The following is a 25,148-nucleotide window of genomic DNA, read 5'->3' as shown; positions in this document are numbered from 1 at the left end:
CTCCACTCTTCACCACATCCCAACCTGACAATTTCTACATGGTCTTCCATGCTGTAGTCATCCATGTTATAGACAGCTCCAGGTTACTGCCTCCAGTCTACACCACATATTGCTGTCAAAGCCAAGCTTAAGACTGGTCATGTTAATCCATGCACAAATATTGATGTGGCCACTACTACCTTTCCAGTATTGTCCTGTTGTATTTTACTCCCCAGACCTCCCGTGTCAGCCATGATGTTCTACACCTGCCCCCAAACGGCTGTGCTTTTTGCCTTTCACTTTCATCTGCTGCTTTCTTTGCCTATGGTGCTTCCCTTCTTTCTTTCTCCTCTTTCAGTCTAGCTATTGATGACCCAGCTCCAGCCACAGCTTTCCCAGAAGCCCTTTCAAGTCTCCAGATGTTGCTTCCTTTCCTGAATGCTCCTATGGCATTCTGAATTAAATCCCCATCATGCTTAGTCTTTTTAAAAAATGACACAGATGCGTGACAGTGTGCTTGTGTGTATATGTGTATGTAAACTCCTTGGGAGCAGGGACCTACACCTTAATTAAATTTGCTTCACTCACAGAACCACCTAAATGATTTTCACAAAATGAGGCAATTATGAATTCGATCAAGGAGCAGGTTCACTGTTACCTTTACTGCCCTAGTTCAAGTGTACTTGTCCTTGTCACACCCATGGATTTGAAGCAATGAAACATGTACTGCTGTACCTTTGTCTTCAGGCTTAGTCACTTTTACTGTACTGATTTCCTGGTCACATATTTATTTTGTGGTCAGATGTTCTATGTAAATTAGGCAAATTATGACTTAACTATTCATATGTCTGCAACGTCTCCCAACACTTTCAGGTGGAGCCCTTTGAAATCTCATGGAACTTACAGAGCCTAGCTGCAGGCAAAGACGACATAAGTCAACTGCACAAATGTTTGCATACAACCACAGAAGGCTCACAGTCACCTTTCCCTCCCTTGAAACAAGACAAATAAAGGATCAGTGCATTCCAATTTCAAAATTCTGGAGCTCAGGAAATTTTTACATTTACTACAACTGTAAATGCAAACAAAAATCCGAAAGCCACTTACCACTGATAATGTGACTACAAAATTTTAAGTACTTAAAATTTTTAGCAGTTCATACCACTTAAAGATTTCCTAAAACATCAGGAAGTGCATATCTCACTATTCTACTAGAATTCTAGAAAATTCAGGAAGCAATTTTCTTTTAAACATTTTTATTATAAAACATATAACAATGTTTTCAAATTAGCATGCTATTTTAGCTTCTAACACATTTTCTCAGCTATTTATTAGTACTGGTAACTAAATATTCTCTAAATGTAGGCTAAAAAATACTGATCTTCAAACTTAGAATGGTGCTTACAGCATTTGAGCTTTCTCAGGGATAGCTTTTTGAATCCAAGAGATGTATTCATTGCTGTCATCAGATCAGCAATAAAACTCATTTGAAGAAAATATTCTGTGACATAATTTAGTTGTAGCCTTACAAGCAAATCGTGAAGTAAAAATTCCACCTAAAATTATGCTATATTCTAGCCAAAGCCAAGAATCTTGTCAGAACCTCTTTTCATATTGTTTATAAAGTATGTTCCTCAGTTTTTGTTTGTTGTAGAATGTCATGAGGGATGTTTTCAATTTCCTTATTGATTCATTCTTTCATTTAATCCTCCTTTCAACACCGTTTACAGACAGCACACTATGTTGACACAGTATTTGGTCCTAGAAGGATAAGACTGAGGGAGATATGTTAACTCTTGTTTTCACAAGGTTCATTGTCTAGTAGGCAACAGACAAATAAATAATCCTCTGAAAAGCACAGCAATTACTCTGAGGCCACAAAAGGCCAGCTTCTGGGTAGACTGTGACACTAGGAAGTGTTTGCACAGAACATGCATCTAAGGAGACCTGGAAGAAGACCAGTAGGGCAGGAACGAGAAGATCAGCCTGAAAGCTCAGCCCTGGGGGAAGAGTAACAAAGAGAAGAAGGGGATATTTCCACATTGTTGTATTATGAAGGCAAAAAGAAAAGTGAGGAAAAACAGATGGAAACTGGGCAAGAATCTGATCACACAGAGCCTTGTGAACCATGTTAGTGATTACACATTTTTTTCAGATCAATGGGGAGTCTGCAGTATTTTAATCCAGGAAGTCACATGGGCTGGTTTGGCATTTTACAAATTCCCCTGGGTACAATGTAGATAAGGGATTGAATGACACAGGCAGACAAATTAATCTACCACCAAAGTAATCTCAGCTAGAAATTACTGTGATGGCCTAAGCTCCCATACCGGTGTATAGCCCAAGCCTCACAACTAGGAGACATGGATGGTCTCCTAATTATGGAACACTTTAGTTCCAGTGGTTCTCAAACCTGATCAATACAGTTGGTCACAAGCTTGATTGAAATGTACATTCGCAGCTTCTGCCTCAGAGACTCTGGAGAAAAAAACAACATACCTTTGCATTATGCACTGGTGACTTGTACTGGTGCATATAAATATTTGAGGGTGTCACCAGCCCAAATGGAGCCACTGTTGACCACCCCAACTTTGTGATTCCACAGCAAGCCATTCACAGTGTAAACATCAGATAGCAGACCACAGACAAATTCACCTAGCCATTTCCAATGGGAACCAGGCATGAGTCATCTATGTTTGCCTCTCCCAGTCTCCTTAATAATTTTACTCCAAACGTGTCTTCCACAATAAAGTTTTTCTTGATCATTCTAATTGAACAAGAGAGCTCAGTCCAAGCTGCCATAGCATTTTGTGCTCTACAATAACCTTTATCACCTTTAAGATTATAATATAATTTCTTAAGTCCTGAGACTTGTGTGTGAATGTGTCACACTTAGCAGAAGCATTTGTCAAATATTGATAGAAAAAGGAGGGTGGCCTCAGAAGCAAACATGGCACACAAACTCACTTTTAAAGAGCCTATATCTTTGAACACAGAGATGCAATCAGGATAAACATTAGCTCAAGAGAAAATGGAAGATTGGAAGAAAATAAATACTAAAATTCTAGATTTGTCACTAAGTCTCTAAAGAATCAGAATAAAGCAAATTGTTCTTTGGGGGAATAAGATGTGGAAAGTAATGGGGTTCTTGCAAATAATCCACTGGAAGGTACAGGCAAAGAAAGGGCCTCAAAGGAAGCAGTTATGGTGTAATATCTACCATATGCCCCAGATGTTTTCAAATTACAAAAGTGCAACTCTTTCCCATAGCCCATTTGCAAGTGGACCTGACAACCCTGGTCCACAAAAATCAAAGACTGTAATCTACTATAAATTCTGCCACGCTAGACGGAACGAATATCTGTCAGATTTTTTTACTTAAACCTCTCTCCCTTTAAGAAAGCAGCATCTGGCCCTAAACTGCACATTTAATTGAAAAATCCTTTAATAATAGCATTAATTTCCATCGTCCTGCTCAGTCCATGACAAGGAAGCAAGCTCTGCATGTGGAATGCAGCCAGCCCTGAGGAGGAGGGGTGGACCCCTGTGCGGAGGTGAGAGTTCAGTAGCATTGTTCGTCTGAGCCCTGCCCTGAGATAAAATCAGGCCTCTGATTAAGGAATAAAAGTTAGATTTTTTTTTTTTCCTCCAACCAAAGTTGATGAATGTCTTTCTAACAGGACAATGCACTTGAAGTTTACCAAATGCAAACTGGGTACTTGAGAACTCAGCAGTGGTGACAACTAACACCAAGAATCCCCATGGGTCTTGGGACCAAAGTTAGACATAGTTTCAACTGTAAGCGTAATGATCGTATTTTTTGTGTGGTGTGCACTTGCTTAACCCGGTTTCACTGTTGATCTTTCTAAACGACTTGTTCCCTTTCATGAAAAAGTAAGACTAGGAACCTGTCCCAGAGCAAGTGAGCCTGTGTCCCTGATAGGAAGAGCAGGACATGGAGGGAGGGGGCCTGCTAGCCAAGCACTAGGAAATTCCCCTTTAACTCACAGCTAAATGACACCCCAGGAGAGGACGGTCACCAAGAAGCCAAAGTGTCCCCAACATAGTATGCCTGGTGGAATGGTAAGGGCAGGAAGGGAATGAAGTTTTGAAGAAAGTGTCCCTTCTAGTGAGACTGGATAAGCACAGAGAAGGGCTGGGGCTTTGTTCTGCCTTCCTAGCGCCTAGGGAATCTACAGAAGATGAAAGGCCAGACTTTTCCCCTGAAGTCTCTGGGCAGCACTTTTGTTTGCCAGCCACACACACCCTGGGGTGGGGATTCCTTGGCTGTTGCCATGACTGCCTGTCATACTAAGTTACAAGTCCTGTCCTTTCCTCCTGCCTTCCCCACACTGTGTTTAAATGGCCTGGATTTCTCCATTTCAGGAGACAGACAACTGTGTTTCTTCAGGTTTCTAAGCTAATGCTCTAATTTTAAAGTCCATTTCCCCCGACTGAGCTCATCTACATGAAGGGTACATGGAGAAGATCTTATTTTGGTATTCAGTGCCTTTTCCGTTTTCCCTTGTTGTTTTATTTAAGGCTGTGTTTGGTACACTAGCAATGCATAACAATAACTGTTTAACAAACACTGCCAAAGGGAAACTGAAGGAGATACCTCCCCCCATCCTCCTGGGGTAGAAAAAAGGAAGAAAGAACAGAAAGATAATTCTCTGGGACTCCACAAAGAAATATTTCTCTAGCTGTTATTTCACAAGAGTTTTCTAATGAGAAACCACAAAAGTAAAAAAGCACAAAGAGTGAGTCTTTTAAAAAGTGGTTTGTGTTCTGACCCCTCTTTATACTTGGCTTTTTTACCAATGTTGGGTGACCAAGTAATTACTATACTACTCAAAATCTCATTAACTGGCTAAGGAACCAGCCAATGAAGTAGACCACATTTGGTGTCTGCTCAGCCTCAGAGTTCTTTGAGTGGAGCAGGAATGACATTGGAGCAGAAATCACCTCACCCCACCCTCCTTCTGCCCTTGCATAACTCAGAAAGTCAACTCTAGGGAACTAGGAGTTTCACCCAATGCCATCTCAGTGTCCCAGGCACAGAAGAGTGCTAAGTAGACATTTGTTGAGTTACTTGTATACCAGAAGGTTGAAGCCCCAAGATGAACTGTAAGATTTGAGGAATCATTTATACTGAGATTTTTTTGAGAAATAAGATATTAACTTGTATTTTGCTTTTTTCCTGCATATCAGATCTTTTTTCTTCTCTCCGTGGAAGCAGGTAGTGTGCAGTGAACTGTTTCTGCAAGGGCTGCATAAACTCTAATTCTAGCAAAGGCCAAAAATATCTGATACTCTGCAAGCAAAATGCGCTTGCAACAACTGGTGGAGAGATAAAGGTTCCTCATGCTTAGACAGAAATTCTCCAGACTGGCTGGAGGAGGGCAGGTGAGAGCTGAGGTGGAAACTGATCTAGTTACAAGACATGGGAATTATCCAAGTTAGACTCCGTGCACCAAACATAATCTGAAAACCCCAAATTCAGCTGGGTCTGTCCCATTGACATGGTAACCCTCAGGAGAGATGTACTAGAAGAAGTCAGCTCAAATAAGGCCTCCACTTCCAACATCTTGACCCTTCCATCCTCCTGGACACAGCCACAGGAAAGTGGAGGAGAAGTGTAGAAGCACTGAGGTCCACTTGTCCTGCCAGCCCTGCAGGAAACTCCCCTAAAATACCCTCTGAATTAATTTGTAGGAAATCAAGTATCTTGCATCTGGCATAACTCGAGTTTGTAAACTGCGAGTCACATCAAGTAAACCTTATTTTAAAGCAATGCATTTTAGATCAAACTGCATGCTACGTTTGCATGAATTAATGAAGAAAATTCATATTGCAGAACATCACACTCTTTAGGGCTGTGACTTCTGCCCAAGTAAACTGTAAGTTTAATGAGGATAGAAACTTCATGTTGTCCATGGTATATCCCCAAAACTAACACGTCACCTCCCTCAGAGAAGACACTAATACCAGTGGGCTGACTTGATTAATGCACGAACTCCTCTACCATTTTGAGACTACTCAACAGAAAGTTTTCAGATGCCCTCTGATAATAGGAAATATGTGTACATACTAGGCACTAAACAACTACCACTCACTTTAAAAGCATGGTTTTCTTTGGCAAATTAGGGTCATTAGCATGTATGACTTTTTTTGCCATATGATTTTATTTTGTTTCATGGGGGGGTTCTTTTTTGTCACTTTTACATTTACTTACATGTGTACACATTATATGGGCCATCTCTGCTCCACCCCCCAGAATGGATGACTCTTAATGATTCTTGGACTGAGGATATGGGTGGATGAAATGCCCACTCATATTCATGTCTGTTCTCTGTTGTAGGCAGACCATGATCTTCTCCCAAAGAAGTAAGTACTAATTCCATGCTTTCCGTGTGTTGATTGCCTGTTTGTGTTCTCTCCCACCATCCTGTGTCCCAATGGCTTTAGAGAAGTGTCTCTCTACCCAACCTCTTGTTTTCCCCCTGTACTAGAGAGATATATCTCTCTAGTACATATTAGTGCAGGTGTGGTTTGTTGCTTTCTTCTCTCTATAAACCATAATTAATACCTGTTAGACTGGAGAAAACCTGTGTACCTAGAGCAAGTGGCTGAGACAAAGTTAGGAGATGTGGGTATAGTCAGGAATAACATTAAAAGCATATACTCCCCCATGAGACACAAGCACCCTCCAATCTCAACAACCATAAAGGAAGGCATGGCCCTGCTTAAAGTCACCAGTACAGACTCACCAGTGTGTGCTTTCCCAGGATCCAGCCAGCTACCTGTCATCGCCTCAGATCAGCACCTCCAAAAGCACACCCAAGGAGCGTGGGTGCTATCGGCGGCAGGGATCTGCCTTGGTCTTACCCTCTGCCCACATGTTGATTTTGTCTGTCTTCAGCCTTGCTGCCATTTCCATCTTGGTTTTCTTGGTCAGCCTGTGTAACCAGACCACAGGCATTTGGGCTTTCAAACCATGTCTCCTCCCCACCCTTTCTCCATCTCTCTCCTGTTCACCACAATCTAAGTCCTAACTCTTCCTACTAAAATTAACATAACAACTTCCATATCCTGGGTCTTCCTGACCCTGGTGAGTTTATTCTTCACTCCTCCTAGGAGGTAGACTAATTAAGGCTCCATTCTGCCCTGTCTTTCTAAGATGGTGCAAAATGCTCAAAGGAAACTTTCAAAGGTTCTTCTTCTGTTTACTCAGTTTGCAAAGTTTAATTCAATAGCTATCAAGTTCACAGTTCAAGGCACAGAGGACTCAGTAGGTAGGAAAATGCAAGCTCATTGCTCTTTTGTGGAACTTCAAATACTCAGGGTTCCTTGTTTGTAGTAGACCTGTCCCTTGGGGACAAGAAGGATTGTGAACCCTCCAGCAAATCTTTTCACCCTTATTCTTATTGTACTTACCTTCTACTATAACTCATCACTCACTAAGATATAAGCTTTTGTCCACAGCTCATGCCCCAGTGGCCTTGCTCTCTGCTCTACAGCCATCTTCTTAAACCAGTGGCTAGCACACAGTGTGTGTCAGAGACATTTGTTGAATAAGGGAGGGAAAGACTGATTAAATGTGAGGCACTCTCAAACAGTCCCTTTGCAAAATGCTATTTTCCTTATGAAGAAGTGAGAATAAGAAAAGTGTGTAAAATTTTATATTTCATCTAGAACTACAATACCTAAAAAATGCTATTTTCCCACAGATACTTACAAAATTCAGTGATTGAATTCTAATGATAGCTGATATTGTGGCAAGCTTATCAGTCATTGTTCTAAGCATTTTACCTGTACTGTTTTCATTTAATTCTCACAAAACCCCTTGATGTAGGCTTTGTTATTGCACCCCTTTCATAGAAGACTGAGGCAGAATGCATTGTACCTAATCTAAGATGATTCTGCATGCATTCGACTCACTTACTGTATATGCAGCTCCCACCATAATGGCAGACATTCATGAACCACTCTGCCCTAATCACCCCTGTTATAACAAGACGTTATGGACTAGAGGTCCTAAATGACAGAAATGTATTTCTCACAGTTATGGAGTCTAGAAAGTCTAAGATTAAGGTCCTGGCCAACCTTGATCATCTCCTAGTAAAAGCTTTCTTCCTGGCAGGTAGAAGGGTGCCTGGCAGAAAGAGCAAGAAAGGGAGGGAAAGAATGAAGAAAGGCTAAGGCAGAGAAAAAGAGAGAGATAGAGGACACCATGGACTCTCTTCTTAGAAGAACATGACTCCTAGCCGGGCATGGTAGTACAAACCTGTAATCTCGATACCCCCAGAATAGGATCACCAGTTTGAGGCCAGCCTAGTCTACATAGTGGGTTCGAGGTTTAAGGCCAGTCTTGGCTACTGTTGGCTACATATTGAGGCTCTGCCTCAAAGAAAAAAAGAAGGAAGAGGAGGAAGGGGAGGGGAAGAAGACTAATCTTATCACATCAGGTCCCTGCCCTTGTGATTTCATTGAACCTTAATAACTTTCTGAAAGCTTGCCTTGGTGGGAAGAGGAGATGGAGACCAAGAACATAGCTCTAAGATACACTAATGACAGAGACAGTGCTCGGATGGGTGAAGAAACCATGGCAGTGATCCCTCAAGCAGGAAAGGTCAATATGTATAAGTCTCATATTTGGCAGAAAACTTTAAGGTGTTAAATATGGGCATTTTTCCCCCTTGAAATTATTTTTAACCAAAACCTGTATTACATTATGACGATTATTAAATTCCAAGTCAGAACAGACATAAGACCTATTGTCTGAGCCTCCCAGGGAAGTTAAGTAATTTGTCCTCTAACAATAGCTCGTCTAAGTAGGAAACAAAATGCTGGGTCTCATCCATGATTAACTGGTCACTCCCGCGAAGAACCCTACGTTAGCAGCCCAGCCACCAGCAGCCTAAGCACTGGCATTAGGAGGCTGAGGATCTACTTCAGTCCAAGGCCTGGAGCTCCACTTTACAAGCTGCTACTCACAGGCAAAAGTACATTTTCCAAGCTCATTAGATTCGAGTATAAAGCAAGTATGCCAGCTTAATCATTTCAGAGAAATAAAGCTGTGACAGAGAGAGACTTAGCATAACCCACACATTCTGTCTTTAAGGTTAAACAGTAGGAAAACCCAAACTTTTTCAGGAGCCTCTTTATTGGGATACAAGAAGAATGATTGTGGAAGACCTGATAGTCAGAACCATGTGTCCAGCTCTTTCTCTGTATAATAAGCCAACTTACTCAGTAACTACAAGAGTGTACTGTTGCAGGAACAAAAACACTTTAAGTTGTCAAGCCTAGCCAGAGCAAGCCAGATTGTGGTCAGAACTTTCTTTGTCAGTATAGGCTAATCCCCAAGAAGTTAGAAGATTCAGGTGTTTTAATGGCAGTGGGCAAAAATGCACTGTGATGTCCATGTAACAGGTGAGACAGCTCTTGTAATTAGAACCACAACCAGAGCTTGTGTGGCGGAGCGCTCCTCCAATGTCTCTGCACGTGGAATTCTCTTGTCAAAGGAAGTGGGCACTTGAAAGTTCCTCAGCCACAATACCTCTGCTCTGGAGAGATGCTGTGAACACCGGATGCACACATTGGACTCCCCTTGGTCCCCTGCTTGTCTAAAACAAGGCCTTCTTTCTCCAGGCTTGGAAATGAGTGCAGTCTGCTCAGAGTGGCCCAGCCAATGGGCCTTTAGGCTTCGTTAGGTGACAATGTTACAACTGAACGTGCAAAGGACAAGCTGATTTCCTTCGTATCCAAGAGATGGTGAGTATCTTCCTGTGCCCCTTAATTTCTTAAAACAAGGAGCAGAAGTCAAGGCTCAGAGCCAGGTAGGCTGGACTCCAGCCCTGCTTCTGTCCTCTAGGGTTGCCATATGCTTTCTGACAAGACTGGGTTGCATGTGTGCTCAATGTCCTGTCCAACTCTCAGAGTCCTCTCTCTGTGGCTCCCAAGTACTCACTGAGCGAGACCCATGAGTCTGAGTGGTTATGGGGATGAAAAAAGAGAGAGAGAGACTATCCTCAGAGTCTGCATTATTTAAGTCCATATCTGTAATTTCTGATTTACATTTAAACCCAGCTCCCAGAGCCCTTGAAGCTTGCACCTTATTTTAAGAAAGTAGAACTGGCACTCACACAGAGCTGTGATTCTCCTGCCCTGTGATTTCCTAAGTCTCCAGAGACTGACTGAGGACTGTTGGAAAGGCTGGTCCCTCCCCGCCCCAGACACCCTGCCTGACTCTGGGTGGGACCAGCAGTTTGTGTCCACAGAGCTTTCAGGGACTTCAGTGTTCCCCAAGCTGGAGGACTATGGTTCCAGGCCTCACCTACTTTACTAAATATTAGGACTTTGTGGGGATGAAGAAAAATAAAATGAAGGCTACAGAAAGAATTTGGCTCTGAGATGAAGTTGTGGCCGTCTTTATGTATACTCAGTTATAGCTGGTTAAAATAAGAATTTCACTATATTAGCTGCTTGTTTTCACTTAGCTAAAAGATTCCCGATCAACATCTTAGACTATAAAGGTAATATTCTAGAAAAAACAGCTGACATTATTGCAATGGTTCACTCTGTTTTTTGCCAGGTTTCTTTAACCTGACCTATTTTATCTGACTAGATTGATCAAACAAACAAAAAATAACTTCACAGATACCAGTTTTCAATCTCTTAAACCAGGAAGCCAATTCTGCTCTAATGTACATACTGTTATATGAAGGTCAAACTCCAAAAACATGCTACAAGAGCCCCTCCTCGCCATAGTTATATGTCACACACTTCATAAAGAGGAAGTAAGACAAAGGTCCTCAGAAAATAAAAAAAGGTGAATGACATAAAAAGGAGTAATTTAATATCATGTTAACTCATTCTTTATGATACAAGGTAACGCTGCATCATGGCAAAGACACAGTGTAAAGTATTGCCAGATGATTTGAGGACCACTAATATGAGAATCCCATATTTCATAACATCAACAAACCAGATGAACCTCATCCACTTAAAGCAGAGAACAGTGAAAAGAACAAATGTCTCGTGAAGAGTGGAAATGAGAACAATGTGGCTGAGGTTAAACAGTGGGAATAAGTTACGGATGTTGTGCACAAAATAATTATTTCTGCGGTGCCTCTTCTGCATTTAGTTTGGAAGCATGTCAGAGTGTACGATCCAGGCATATTTCAAGAAAAGAAATACCAATGTACATGACGTAGTGTGGAGAAAGTGGCTAATACAAAGCAAGTTCCACAAAAGACTTACTAAAATTGAAACTTGGGGAAAAAAAACCACTCTCACCAGTAGTAAGATGTGTCTGTGAGTCACTGAGATTCACTGTATGAATCACATAATTTCGCAGCTAGTCTATATCCTTAGGTATTTACTTAAAAACAAAGCAAAATGAATGAAAGATCATAGGACATCTAACTGTAATGAAGAGCAGTGAGTAAGCCCTAATTTTTATTGGCTGATCTCAAATGTTCTAGATAGACATAAGTAAATGGTGTTTTAAATGCTGTAGTAAAGTTGAATGAGACTGTATTAAAGTTTGCTTTCTTTTTATATGAGTTTCCAAAATAATAAGTATCAGTATGAAGACTCTTTAATGTACTTGACCATGTGAAGAGCGTATAATAATATTACAAAAGTAAAAATATTCTAGGATCATTTTGCAGCCTTACAAATTAAGCTACAATGACTCAGACAAGTAAAATGATTTGCCCAAGGTCATAAAGCTCGGTCTAATTAGATTCAGAACCGTGCCACTCTACCTACTGCCAAATTGTGCTAGGTAATGGGATTATAGGTAGGGCCATGCTGTCCCCTTCAAAGAGATAATCAGGAAGAAGCCAGTGTAGAGGAAAGGTGTCAAAAGCTGCTTCCTCGCAGGTTGGCCTTTGGCGAGCGCCATGGAAGTATGTAGGTATCCAAGACTGTGTCCAGGTATGAGCTAGTACCTGAAACCACAGCTCCTGCCATCATAGTCCTAACCTCCAGGGTTTAATAACACCAGTGGAGGGGTTAAGGCATCCAAATTTTGCCGTCCAATGCTGGGGTCCCTCCTGAAGAATCCCTGTGCTAGAGTCTGACATCTGGCCACGCTCTGTGCGTGGGCACTGGGCTGGAGAGTGATGTCAGTGGGTCCAACACCCTGACTGTCCCAGGCTTTCTGAGAACTTGGAGAAATACCCACATCAACATGCATTCCCCAGAGGGTATGCCTGGTGTGTGGAATGCCCACACACACTTGTAGCTTCATGACAACCTCATTTATATAATGCTGCCATTACTCAAAACATCCCCATGTCTGGAATTCCTCTTCTGAGTCATTTCTTAAACCCTTCTTTGGGGAATATTGTCGGTGACAGTCTTCACACTTTGTACATTGGTCTTATTTCTTCAGGGGGAAAATGCTATGGCTATTCGAAACCAAGTTTGGTAATCAAGCTATGTAATGCTATTTGGTCAAAATAAGTGCTATACCTAAAAAGAAATAGATGGGTTATGCTTCCTAGTTCATAAACTGACTCTGAAAGCAAGTCTGAAAAAGAAGAGTTGTAAATATATTTAGGTTGTATCAATCATAAAACAAATTTTAAATCCTAAGAAGGGTATTTTAAGAAAAGTATTTACATAGATTCAAATTTTAGTTTTTAAAGAAAATTCATAGATTCTATTTACATTGCTAATGCACAACACACATAATATCTAGCCTCATGTTAGGGTTTAAGTGTGAAATGTTTCTTGTAGGATCATGTGTTGAATACTTGGTTCCCAGCTGATGGCTCTATTTTGAGAGATTCTGGAAACTTTAGTTGGTGGGCCTTCCTGGAGGAAGTAGATCACTGGGGTTGTGACTTTCAAGATTATACCTGGTCCCCAGTCTCTTTCTCTTCCTCTGCTTTCTGTCCACCACGAGAAGAGTTTCCTCCACATGTTCCCACTGCAGTGATGCTCTGCCTCACCATGGACCCAGAGACAATGGAGTCAAGAACTAAAAAAAAAAAATGAGCCAAAATAAATAATTCCTCCCTTCTAGTTGTTCTCTGTGGTATCTTAATCACAGCTATGTAAGAGTAAGGAAACACTTCCTCTTATGAGAAGGTCCACACTTGTGTCTACCAAGCAAGACAAAATGGTGATACCTTGAAACACTAAAGTAGTACTCCATTTTAAACCATATATGGGTCTATGCCAATAAAAAATATATTAGAAATGTTACATGTACTAAGTCCTATCAACTCATGGTTCTGACAAGTCTGGGTAACACTTTCTGAACCTGTACTTCAATGATTCCAAGCATGTTCATGTGACAGCCAGTCAGTAGTACTTACAATCTAATTTTAATTGTCTGCTAAGTTATTGAGGCTAATCGAGTGAAGTGGCTGGCCTGTTGTCCTCTGATAGCTCACAAACCAACCCACCATTGCATCCATCCTTGCATCAGCATCTGGACAATAGCCATGGAGCCAACTCAACTCTTCCCAAATCCTCCACTGTGTTTTATCTTCTGTGGGTTTTGAGCAGACTGAGCCCTGAGGAGGTGATGGGGAGAAAATGAGGGATGTAAACAAAAGTGGATTGCCTTGTAGTTAATAATGGTAATAAAATTGTCTGAATTATAAGTGGTGTTAATAGAAATGGCTAAATACCTGACACTAATCAAATCAATATAGTCAATATTAATATTGTCCTTCTCAGGGGAAAAACATCTGCAGTGGAGAAATCTCAATGGGAACTTAATTTCTAGTACCTTTCAAGTACTAAACCTGTCGTTTACTGCACAACAATGCCTGCCTTCCTCATTCTTTTTCTTTTTATTCCTTTCATCTTATGTTTACATTTACTTTCTACTGAAGAATTTCCATGTCTTTTTTGTATATACCCAAATCATTCGTCATTAGTTTATGGTATTATTATGTCTGGTTTCTTAGGAATGTGATACCTTTCTCTACTTCTATCTTTATCAACTAAAATTATATGTATAATGAGTAATTGCTTACAGCTTTATGTAGGCATATACAATAAGTTATATACATACCTTTTTTGATTACAAATACATGGTTGCTCTCAGAAATGCTAACACGTGTTAATCTCTTTTTTAGCACTCATCCTCAGCAGACATTGATGTTGATTCAGAAGTGAAGCCAAGACAGAACTCCCTGGTACTATTCTGGAAGGAGAATGAATGGGACAAATGAAAAGTCTCAACTAGACATGCTCAATTAGAAAAAGCTACCATCTCTACCTCCTCCAAAGTAATACATGTATGTGTGTGTATACATATATACATATATACATATATATATATATATATATATATATATATTCTTGAATCTGGACTGCTCCTTATCTGTACTCTTCTGAGGGTGTTAATACAGAGTTTTACACTCAAATTAAATATATTCCTTCATTAAAACTTTATTTCTGTAGTTACCATGCATAAATCTTACAGCAGAGAACTTTTCCTGGCTGATTAGTTTTTCCCCTGTGTTTGAGCCATTAAAATATCTGTTTTTTCATAAACAGAAAAAAAAGCTAATCTTACATGAAATTAACAAAATTTAGTTACACATTATTCTAATATTGAATCTTTTTTGGCCCATTTTTATTTCTACTTGGTCAACTTTTATGATACTTATTTTCCAAAGATAATGTTCTGTCCTAAACCTATACACTGACAACAGAAGTAACTAAAGAACTGCTTTATTAAACATAGAATTTACTAAATAAAGAAAAGCCCAAGAATAAAATATCCATCCTTAAGTAGACTATTCCTCTCTCTCAGACCGACTTAAATTACAACATATGTGCCACTAAGATAAAACATTCAGTTTTAAGATAGGTGAAGCATTTTTAAACAGTCAAACCTGAAAGATCTGCCTGGATTTGCTAACTCTCAACATGATTCATTAGTTCATTTTTTTTTTTTCTCCAAGAAGTGGAGAGCAATTTTCACTTTAAATGACTGATGGATGCATCTACCCTTTTTAAATTTTATTTTAGACACCTCAACTCTCTACATTAAGTAGAAGATGCGGTTTTATAATTACAATTAAGAAATCTTTTACGTAATTCAGTCTCATTTTTTCAGGTGTTGGCAATAAAATGGACTTTGGTTGAATAAAATAGTAAAGAAGGTTTTTGGAGGTAGCATTGGGGATTGAACATAGGGTCTCACACTTGCTAGATAGGCCTTCTACCACTTGAGCTACTCTCTCAACCCAAGAATGTTTTTTTCTTTTCTTAGAAAGGAACAAATAAAAATAGTTAAGACACAAAGTGAATTGAAGTCATGGCAGCACAAGCTCACAGTCTGCAGGGGAGAATTTGAGGAGCATCACACAGTGGATTTCCCTCCTGCGTGGCAAGGCTGGACAAGTCCTTCCTTATGAGGCTCCTTTGGATGCAAGCATGAGTCAGGGAGCTAACTCTCTGTGACCACATTAGTCTGAATTAACTCACCTGGTTTCAGTTGTAACCACAGAAAACATGGTCTTGAGACAATGATAACCAGGACAACATCTTATTGATGGGAATAAGAAGAAAACAAAGAAATAGGAAATGTTTGGAGTTTGTGTCCAGAGAAGAGAAAGAAAGTTGGAGGCAAATGTCATCTAATGACCATCTTTCTTGAGACCAATCCAAGAAAAGGCATTATTCATCAGGAAGAGTGAACCTGAGAATCTACAAATCCATTTATCTGTTCTTGTGTCTTAGCATTTTTCAGGGCTATTTTTTGGGTATTTGCTTGCCCCTCATTTCCCTCCTTTCACACACTTTGACACACCTAAACATCTGTCCAGCATTCAAATCATTGTTTCAAGTAAGAAAGGCTACAGAATTTAATTCTGGGAAATAGTTGACTTCCTTTATAAATTACTTAGATAGGCTCAACCTTTGTTTGGGTTTTTTTTTTTTTTTTGCTTATTCTTTTTTATTAGATTTTCCAAAACAACTTCAAAAACTTTAATGTGTGCAAAAAACACCCAAACAGGCCTGAGCATATTAAATTAAATGTGTCTCTGGAAAAATCCAGTGTCACCATGCAAGTCAACACCTATACCTGTCCAGGTCCTTCAGTCAATACATCCTTCTTAACCACAGCTATTGAGTTCTCACCTGTTCCTTTCACCTGTGTATGTGGTTGAGTCTTGGGAAGACTCCAAGGAAGGGATATTTACTGAGATATCAAAGAGAGGAAAAGATGAAGGGAAACTGAGATGGGGAAAGTAAGGTGGAAAAAGCAGGTGTCTGTTGACAGAAGGCAGAAGAAATGACATCCCCAGAAATCCTTCTGGAAGGCTCCTTTATGTTCCTTCTTCTGTCTTTCCCTTCATCCCAAACTCTACATGGGGAAAGAACATGAATCAAAGCACTTGCATTTTTTTCCCTTAGAGTTAAATAATGTCATAGGATAAAATTCTGTGAGAATATGTCCTAGTACAAACATGTTACTCTGTTTTGTTTAGTGAAAGTGATAACAAAGTTTATTAGGAAAAGAGCACTCCTTCAATAGACTGAAAGCAGAAAGAGAGAACAAGAATGACCAACTTTTTCACTTTGTGAATGAAGTCCAAAACAGGCCTGAGACGGGGGCTGTTCAGCCATAGACAAGGACAGCTTTCATCTGCCATTTGGATCTGGATTTGGGGAGAAGCACCACCCTTTTGGTTCAAGAAAATGGGTAAGGGTTTTAGCTGTTGTTGGGGGTTTTCTTTGTTTTGTTTTGCCATTCTGGAGTTTGATTTTTCAGGGCCTTGTGCTCACTAGGCAAGAGCTCTACTACTAGAGCCACACCCCTAGCTCTTTTGCTTTTTAGGTTTTTTTTTTTTGAGATAGGATCATTCACTTTTGCCCAGGCCAGCATTGGACTTTGATCTTCCTACCTCTGCCTCCTGCATAGCTGGGATTATAGGTTATAGGCATGAACCACCAGACCAAGGCCAAGAACAATTTATGGGACAAGATGTTTGAAAGGCTGAGATAAATCCTCCCAACATTTTCATGACAAGATGCCTACTGTAGACACAAATAATAAGGTCATCTTCTGGGTGAAAAATATTCTTATGACTAATATTTGCATGTTCAAGTGAGATAACCCCAAAAGTACACATGCTTTCAGCAACTGTTTTCATGGACCCCTAATCTGGACCTGTATATCTCATCTCTCTCTCCTGATTCTTTAAACCACATCCAAGCCACATAAAAGAACATATTCCAGGAGGGTTTCATTTCCTTCAACAGCTTCACTGAATTAGAACTGGAAGCCAAAGACCTCAAGACTTCTTTTCTGGACCCTAGGCCTAATTCCAGTTTTGACTCACACATCTGAGGTGCTTAAGCATCTTGATTCTTGTGGTTCATCGTGTGTCCTAACTTCCTTGACACTTGCCTGGAGGAGGTAAGAGAGCAATACTGACCTTCACCTTATAGGACAGAGCCCTTCAGAAGTGAGAGCTTCTTCTGCAGTCTGTAGTGAGGAGTCCTCCTTAACCATGCTCTTTAAACTGTCTTTCTCCAGACAGATGGCATTGCAAATTGAATTCTTTTCTTTAAGCCATCTATGTGTCCAATAAATACAGTTCTCATTATTTTAGTTAGAGGTCTTTTGAATGCTTAATGTCTGAAATGAGTTCAAACCTGTTCCAGAAACATTCCAACAGTATCAGGATGTACATGATTTTGTCTACAAACCTTAAGGAAAAGAATACAGTAATTTTAGGTGACCTCTTTCTTTTTGAAAACTAGGATATGCAGATGAATTTTAATAGTGAAATAAAGCTGAGAAGCATGTGGGAACGTTAGCGTGAAAGTAGGCCAACTGTACACAGGAATGCCAAATAAGGTGTTATGAAATGAGTCACCGTGTATAGGCTTGTTCCCACTGTATGTGACCCCCTGTCCCCGCAGGGTGTGTGCTCTCGCCCACACCCCAATCCCGATACCCAGTCCTAGGTCCTCAGGACAATGCTCTTATAACAGAATAAGCCTACCATGAGCACAGCCTAGCTTTATTCATTAGGAATCTCTGCTTTGTCATCTTGTTTTCAGGAGAAAACTTAATAGCTATCAACTTTTGAAGGAAACAGAAGATTCAAGAAAAGGCAAGTGGTTGAATCTCAACCTCTACATCTCTGGACTGTGGTCCAGTTAAATAATGCCTGCCGCTGTAGTTCCTCGGCCCAGTGCAAAGTCAAGCCCCTAATGGCTGAATGAAGATCGAAAGGCCTGGAGAAAATAAATGAGCTGCCTGCTTTCCATTACGCTCCATCTCAGGACGGGGATACATCTGGTTTTCTGATTACACTTTCCCGTAGTAAAGAAAATTCTAGCCTAGCAGGTCAAACCAGCTGATGACTAGCCAGCTCCAATTACTAACCTGACCTGCTTCTAACCTCAAAGAGGAAAAAAGAAAATCCTCTTTACTCATTCTTAGAAACTGAAATACGGGCATAGAAGGTTGTTAGGGTTTTTTCCTTGATTAATTAAAGTTGCTTATTCAAATTGTGCTTTAGTACATAGTCTTTAATTATAAACAAAATAATGCCTGACTTCCTCTATAAAACAACACGCAAAGGCAAAGAGAAAGAAAGACTAGACCCTTTTATTCTTGTAATAAAAAATAACAAAAGCACAGCAATTTCAGTATGGGAGTTGGAACTTGATTTGTTCTATTGAATGAATAAAAGATAATAGTATTTCTCAAAGGAGACAGTGTCTACTAAGATAAGGCTTTTTTCAAACTTTTTAAAATGGGCATCACGCTAAGAGTCATTTCCAAATAAATGCCACCAGGGCTTTCAGTGAACTCAGCTAAACAATGCCTGGGACTTTGCTGGTGTATTCTAAAATATGCTAAGTTTATCTACCTCTAGTTTTACCTCAAAGGATGGTCCCTTCGCTTCCTCACGTATGAATGGGTTAATAACCACCTAACATGACTTCTATCGAGTACTTTAATGCAACAGAAAAAATAATTACCTCCATGTTAATAGCGTGCTAGCTTGGCCATTGCTTCCAGCAGAATGCACACACCAGCCCGCATTTCTGTCTGCATGTTTGGCTTTGAAACACAATTTGTTTCTAAGATGAATGTAGTTTCCATAGCAGAATAAAATATCTGAAATTACCAATATTTAACTATTTTTGACATACAAACATGACATTTCAGATGGCTCAATCTAATTCTAAAGAAATTAGCATATTTAGTATATATATATAAAGAATATGTAAGCCTATGGGTGACTTTAAAGATAATTATCTTCCAACTAAAGAGGATGAAGAATCATCAGTAATGCTCCCCCACTCTCTCAGTATGTAAAAACTGTCTCTGAGGGCCAGGCATGGTGACACATACCTGTATTCCCAGCTACTGGGGAGGTGGAGATCAGGAGTGTTACAGCTTGAGGCCAGACCCCATCTCAATCAATAAGCCAAGAATGTTGGCATGTACCTGTGATCCCAGTTATATGGCAGGGATAGGTAAGAAGATCACAATCTGAGGCCAGCTCTGGGAAAAATAAGTAGAACTTATCAAAAAATAACTAAAGCAAAAAAGGACTAGGGGTATGGATTTAAGTGGTAGAGTGCCTCCCTAGCAAGCACAAGGCTCTGATCCCAAAACCCCAGTACTACCACCAAAACAACAGCAACAAAAGTCTTGAAATACTGCTTTCTGTAATAATACTTACAAAATAAACAGCCCTCGTCTGAATGTATAAATAACAAGGTAAGAATTATTCCTTAAATCTGGGACTGAATTCAGAACTGAATACTGATTCTCTGGAAGTTTTTAAAGCCAATAGATCTGAATCATGTGTAGACACCAACTCTACTTATTACAGGTTTTTAATTAAATGACATAAGTAAAAATGTCGCTGTGTACATTCGTTTCATTGTGTCTCTGTTCCCCTCTTCATAGTCTAGTGAATTTATATCAATTTCACATCAACACACATTTTTGGATGCCTATTTTGTATCAAGCCCCTCGAAGGCTACTGCTAAGTCTGAAAGATTACTAGAGTATAGAGGATTATGTTAGCTAACTAGAATCCAGAAAGTCAACAGAAGAACATCAACAAAGACTTAAAGTGCATTATAAGCAGCCTAGGATTTTGGAGGGCAGCGAAGACCAGTACTGTGGATCACACCCAATTCTGTGGAGAGGCCACAGGATTGCAAAACTCACTGTGTCTCCAGTGCTCTCCCATTTTAGGTTGAGGACGGCAGCAGAAGCGTCTATCTGCCTACATTCCCACAGGCAAGCAAAAGGTCACAATTAAAAGTCTGCTGCATGCCAAGACAGGAAGTTCCTGTCCCACCATGCTCCTGCTTTTCATTCTGTTCCTTTGCTGGTCTTAAAACAAGGTCTCTTCCATCTGCCACCTGCTGTGCAATTCAGAGCTCACTTCTTTGTTCCTCTGGGTCCCCCCACGCAAAACAAACTGTCCCCACAGCTCGCACAGCTGCTTGTCTGTGACCATGAACGACTTTCCCACCCAAAGTTCATCTAATCGAAAAGGAATGTCCCTTTTGTTGTAAAGAAACTGAAATGTTGAATGTTTTCAATCCAGTCTACATCCTTTCATGCTCTTGGTATTTTGTCTAGCAGAGGTTGATGGTTCAACCTAGTCTTAGTAGCAATTATAATCTCAAAAATAACATTATCAACAACCATAAAAAAATCAAACGAGGTCATAAAACTCTGCTGTTCGTGTATGCTCTGCAGAAAGGCATACCCGCTCCAATCCCTGTGAGCTGGCTAGTTCAGCTCTCTCTCCATTTCAGTCACATCTCCTCAAGGACTACCCGATTCTGCATATCTGTCCCCAGCTTTCCTAGGCCCTCTGTTCCTGCTGCAATCTGACATGGATTACCCGCCTCGTCTCTCTGAAATTTCCAGTGTCTTCTCTGTTGTCCTCCCACAGTGGGCTCCAAGCAGGTTGCCTTCTGTGTTTCTTTGCCCTGATGGACTCCACTTCACAAAACTGACCTCACTGGGCTTCCCGACTCAATGTTTTCTCTCTTCCACTCCTTTCCTGGTCAGCTCTTACTTTTCTGCATGGACCATCCATGCCTGCCTTGCCTTTTGAGCCTCTGTGTCTCTTGGATGCCTGCTACTGGATCTTTTTCCTTTTGAATATATACAGCAAGCCACAATACTCCAAAGGACAACTACCATGTCCCTTCCAGAACTTCTTTTACTCCTAGCCATGCAACCCACAGAAGCGCCACCAAGTCCACTCTTGAGTTCATTATTTTTCTTCAGAACAAATTTATTTCACACAAGGGCACTGGCACCCACTCAGTAACTTAGGTCAAACACTTGAATGTTGGTTCTGACTCCTCAGTTCCTCTCTCATGCCCATGAGGTTGTTACCAGGTCTGTCATTTCTGCCTTCTAATTCTTGACAAAGATTCCTCATCCCACTCATCATCTGTCACTTGTCCAACACATGCATTGGTTCTACAGCTGTGGTTCAAACCATACTCCACACCATACTGTCAAGTCAAGGCCCAAGGACATAGCATGGTCGGGTCGTGTTGCTGACGGCCTGTCCACCTCACGGGTTTTTTTCCCAATCAAGTAGATAATCCAGTCTCCCATGAGAAACTCCAAAGTCTTTAGCATTTGATTCCCACAGACATTCAAAGCTTTCTTGCACTGCATAAATCTTGAAATGGCCCTTTAAACTATGATTAAGCCATTCTCTGTGTAAGACTCTAAGCTCCAGTGATTCTCACTGTGCCACACTCCAGTCATTCAGAATACCTCTGGTGTCCATAAGTTTGTACGTGAGGTTCTGTCCATAGAAAACCTACCTCTCTTCATCTATCAAGAAAATTCCTGTTCAGCATTCAAGCTTCAAGTAAGAGGACAATTTGTTCCACAAGTTTCTCTCAGACAACCCCAGTCCATGTACCACCGTCTAGATCTGAAGCTTCCTCCTCTGAGTTAAGGACGAATGACACATGATAGCTGTGTCTTAGAACTTGTTCATCTGAATTATACATGTTAACAACATGCTCCCTTTAGACTTTTGTTTCTCATTCTTGGCACTATTGGCATTCAAACTGGGTAACTCTTTGCTGTGGTGGAGGTGAGGCTGACCTGTGAATTGTAAGGTGTTTCATGGCATCTTTGTCATCTACCCAAGTAACTCCAAAAGTATTGCCCTCGACCCCATGGGGATAATCAAAACCATCTGCCACCATTGTTAGATGCTCCTGAGACAATCACCCACATTGGGATTCAGTGCTATAGACTGTAGATTTCTTTTTGCAAATCCCTTCCTCCTCATCCCAGTATCCAAACCATGACTTGGGAAAGCCAGGACTTGGTGCATGTTTATTGAGTGACACTAATTGAACACATGAGGAGATGAGGTCCTCTGCCTTAAGAAGCAGTTACTTGAAAACATAAATCTTGAAATGGCCCTTTGAAATAGCCTTAAACAGGTCATTCTTTATGTATGGTATTGTAGATTCATGAGAGGAAATAAAATAATGGTGCTATCTTAGTTGGTTTGCAAAAGATGACTCAGAGTTTCTGCTCTAAAGCAGACAAGAACTCATTATATAAACTAATAATACTGAAGAACATTGCCATATGAAACTATGTTCCTTATTTCAGTGGCAAAATAGGCAATTAGAATCAGGATATTTCAGTGTATTGTTTCCATTTTTATGCAAAGGAAAGAACACCTTCACTAAATGGATCGTGTTTCAATTGATGTTTTCCCTGCATTAAGTTACATTAAATCTGGCTCAAGTAAGGAACTTCAAATAACATATCACCCTTGAAATACTTTCTCTGAGCTGTATTACGGCCAGTCATTGGCCATGACTCTCAGGATTTGTAAGATCTGCGATTGATTAAAAAGTGCATCTTAAACCTTAAATGAAGCCCACCATTTTTCAATCTCTTTCCTCCTCATCCAAACCACACAACCAATTACATCTGCATTTTCCTTCAAAAGCCTCATTTCTCAAAAGGATCCTGCTTGGCTTCATCCAAGGATTATGATGAGAGGCAAAAAGAACATGAGCTCGATTCTCTTTAAGAGAACTACTAAGTAATTAAAAGTTTCACGAGGATCTATCCATTAGTTTAGGACAAAGTTTGGCTTAAAGCAAAGAACCAAATTAAATTAAAACCCACAAGTAATTGGTTATAAATGGGTATTTGTTGAATCTTACTTCTGGTCTTTGTCCACTATAATCAATGATTACATTCTTTTGTGTTCCCTAAACTAGATTATTTTACTAAACCAAGCCTGCACTCCCCACCCACACACATTTTTTCCCCAGGTACTCAACTGAAAGTCTTATGGAAGAACATTCTACATGATGTATGGACCATATAGCCTAAGGCTCTCTAATTTTGACATTAGTTAAGCACTATTTAGAGGGGATTGAAGTGGTCATTATAAGAATTTGACACTTGCAGAGTGGGCTTATTCATTAAATGTCATTAGGAGTTTCAAGTTTGAGAGAGATATACTTCTCTGCTGTTTAAAAATCATACATTTGTCTATTAAAGAATAATTACTTTTACCATGTGGAGTCACAATGTCAACTTGAAAAGTGCTTCAACTGACATGTTAAGTTTTATTCAGATAAGGAGGCAGTGCTGGGAATTGAACTCAGTCAGGCCCTTGAGCTTGCCAGGCAAGCACTCCACCACTTGAGCCATGTCCCAGCCCCTTTTTGCTTCTTCAGTTTGTTTTTTCACAGTCTCAAGACTTTTGCCCACATAGCGTTAGACCTCCTACTCCCATCTCCTACATGGCTGGGGTTACAGAGGTGTCTATCGTACCAGGCCCGTAAGTAGGAATCTTATAGAAAAATAACACAGGCTCCCTTGGGTTGGGATAACTACTCCACGATAAACACATGGCATTAAAAAAACTGTAGAGTGCTTGGGATCTAGAGATACATGTATCATGAAAAGCAGTGACCCGAAATTTAGGACGCATTGCAAATTGGAGAAAGGATTTGAAAAAAATATAAAACAAATTGTTTAAGTAAACAAAATAACAAAATACCTTACTGATGAAAGGAATAAAATGAAACAAAAACACAACTCTACATATTTCAGAGGAAACAGCAGGATCCAAGAAAGCCTCAAGGTCAAATGCACACTACAAATTTACCACTGAGACCCAGTTTAGATGTGAGACCCATGAAGAAGCTTTCTCTGACAATGCTCCCTTACCTCCCATACTTGTGTGTGATACCTGTCACCACAGGTGTCCCTGACACCATTTGCTCTTTAATGCCACTCATCGCACTGCTACTGTTAACTTATGACCTGACATGATTCTCTGAATGCAGCTCAATGTGATGCCCCCACTCTCTAAGCAGGAACCCCTTCCTTCCCTCCTGTGTCCACTAGCATGCCTTCAAATCCCTTCCTCCAAGCCTCCCAGGATTCAGGATTCACCACCTTTCACTTTCCCTCATCCCCTGAAGTCCCCTCTCTCCTGCCTCAACTGAGATCCCATCTCCTTCAAAATGGGCACTCCATCACATACATCCAGGACTCCCTGCCTTCCTTATTCATGCTTGTTGGCAAAACCCCAACCCTGGTTCTACTCAAGTTGGCATTCTTTGCCAGGATGGTGAAGTGAGTGGAGAAAACACAGCTGATCCCTGTCTCTGTTTTCATTCATGGCCACTGAGCTCCAGGGGCCTTGTGCTATCCATGAACCCCACCATTTTCCTAGCACTGTCCCTGTCCCACCATGTCTGACCTTCCTTCTCCTCAACCATGTAACATCTTACCTCCTCCAGCTTTGCTTCTAGTAGTCCTCAGCTTCTATTTCTATGAAGGAATAAAAGCAACCAGAAAAGAACTTCTTTTCACTCTCAACCAAATTTACAACTATCAGTATCTGTGCCCAAGGCTTGCCTTCCTTTCTGTAACAATGGATCAAGTTCCTAGCAACACAAAGGTTTCCTTGTGGGTCCCAAAGCCCATCCCCTCTCTCCCACTTGAGAATATCCTCCGGAAAGCTTTTTCTCTCTCCTCCCTCTTCACTTCTCTGTTTGTTTTCAATCAACAGAAGAATGCACTGTGGTGATACCAATCTTGACACAAAGTGAAACTCCCATACTCCTACCCTCCCTGAAGCTCCTGCATCCTTTCTGTGCTCATTTGC

The 25,148-nt window shown here is 40.5% G+C and overlaps 1 long non-coding RNA gene across 1 annotated transcript; it reads right to left on the bottom strand.

Annotated features, from left to right (window-relative positions):
• Window positions 1–11,406: 11,406 nt before the first annotated feature.
• LOC141411574 (uncharacterized) lies at window positions 11,407–24,909 on the bottom strand. Its single transcript, XR_012436414.1, has 4 exons — window positions 24,772–24,909; window positions 14,024–14,155; window positions 13,407–13,517; window positions 11,407–12,976 (listed from the first exon to the last, which is right to left on the bottom strand). It is a non-coding gene; the product is annotated as an uncharacterized lncRNA (long non-coding RNA).
• Between the last annotated feature and the right edge of the window lie 239 nt (window positions 24,910–25,148).

Source organism: Castor canadensis, chromosome 10 (assembly GCF_047511655.1).
Source record: "Castor canadensis chromosome 10, mCasCan1.hap1v2, whole genome shotgun sequence".
Taxonomy (NCBI): Eukaryota; Metazoa; Chordata; class Mammalia; order Rodentia; family Castoridae; genus Castor; species Castor canadensis.
Note: the sequence above shows the minus strand (reverse complement) of the source record. Positions and strands in the feature narration are given on the sequence as shown.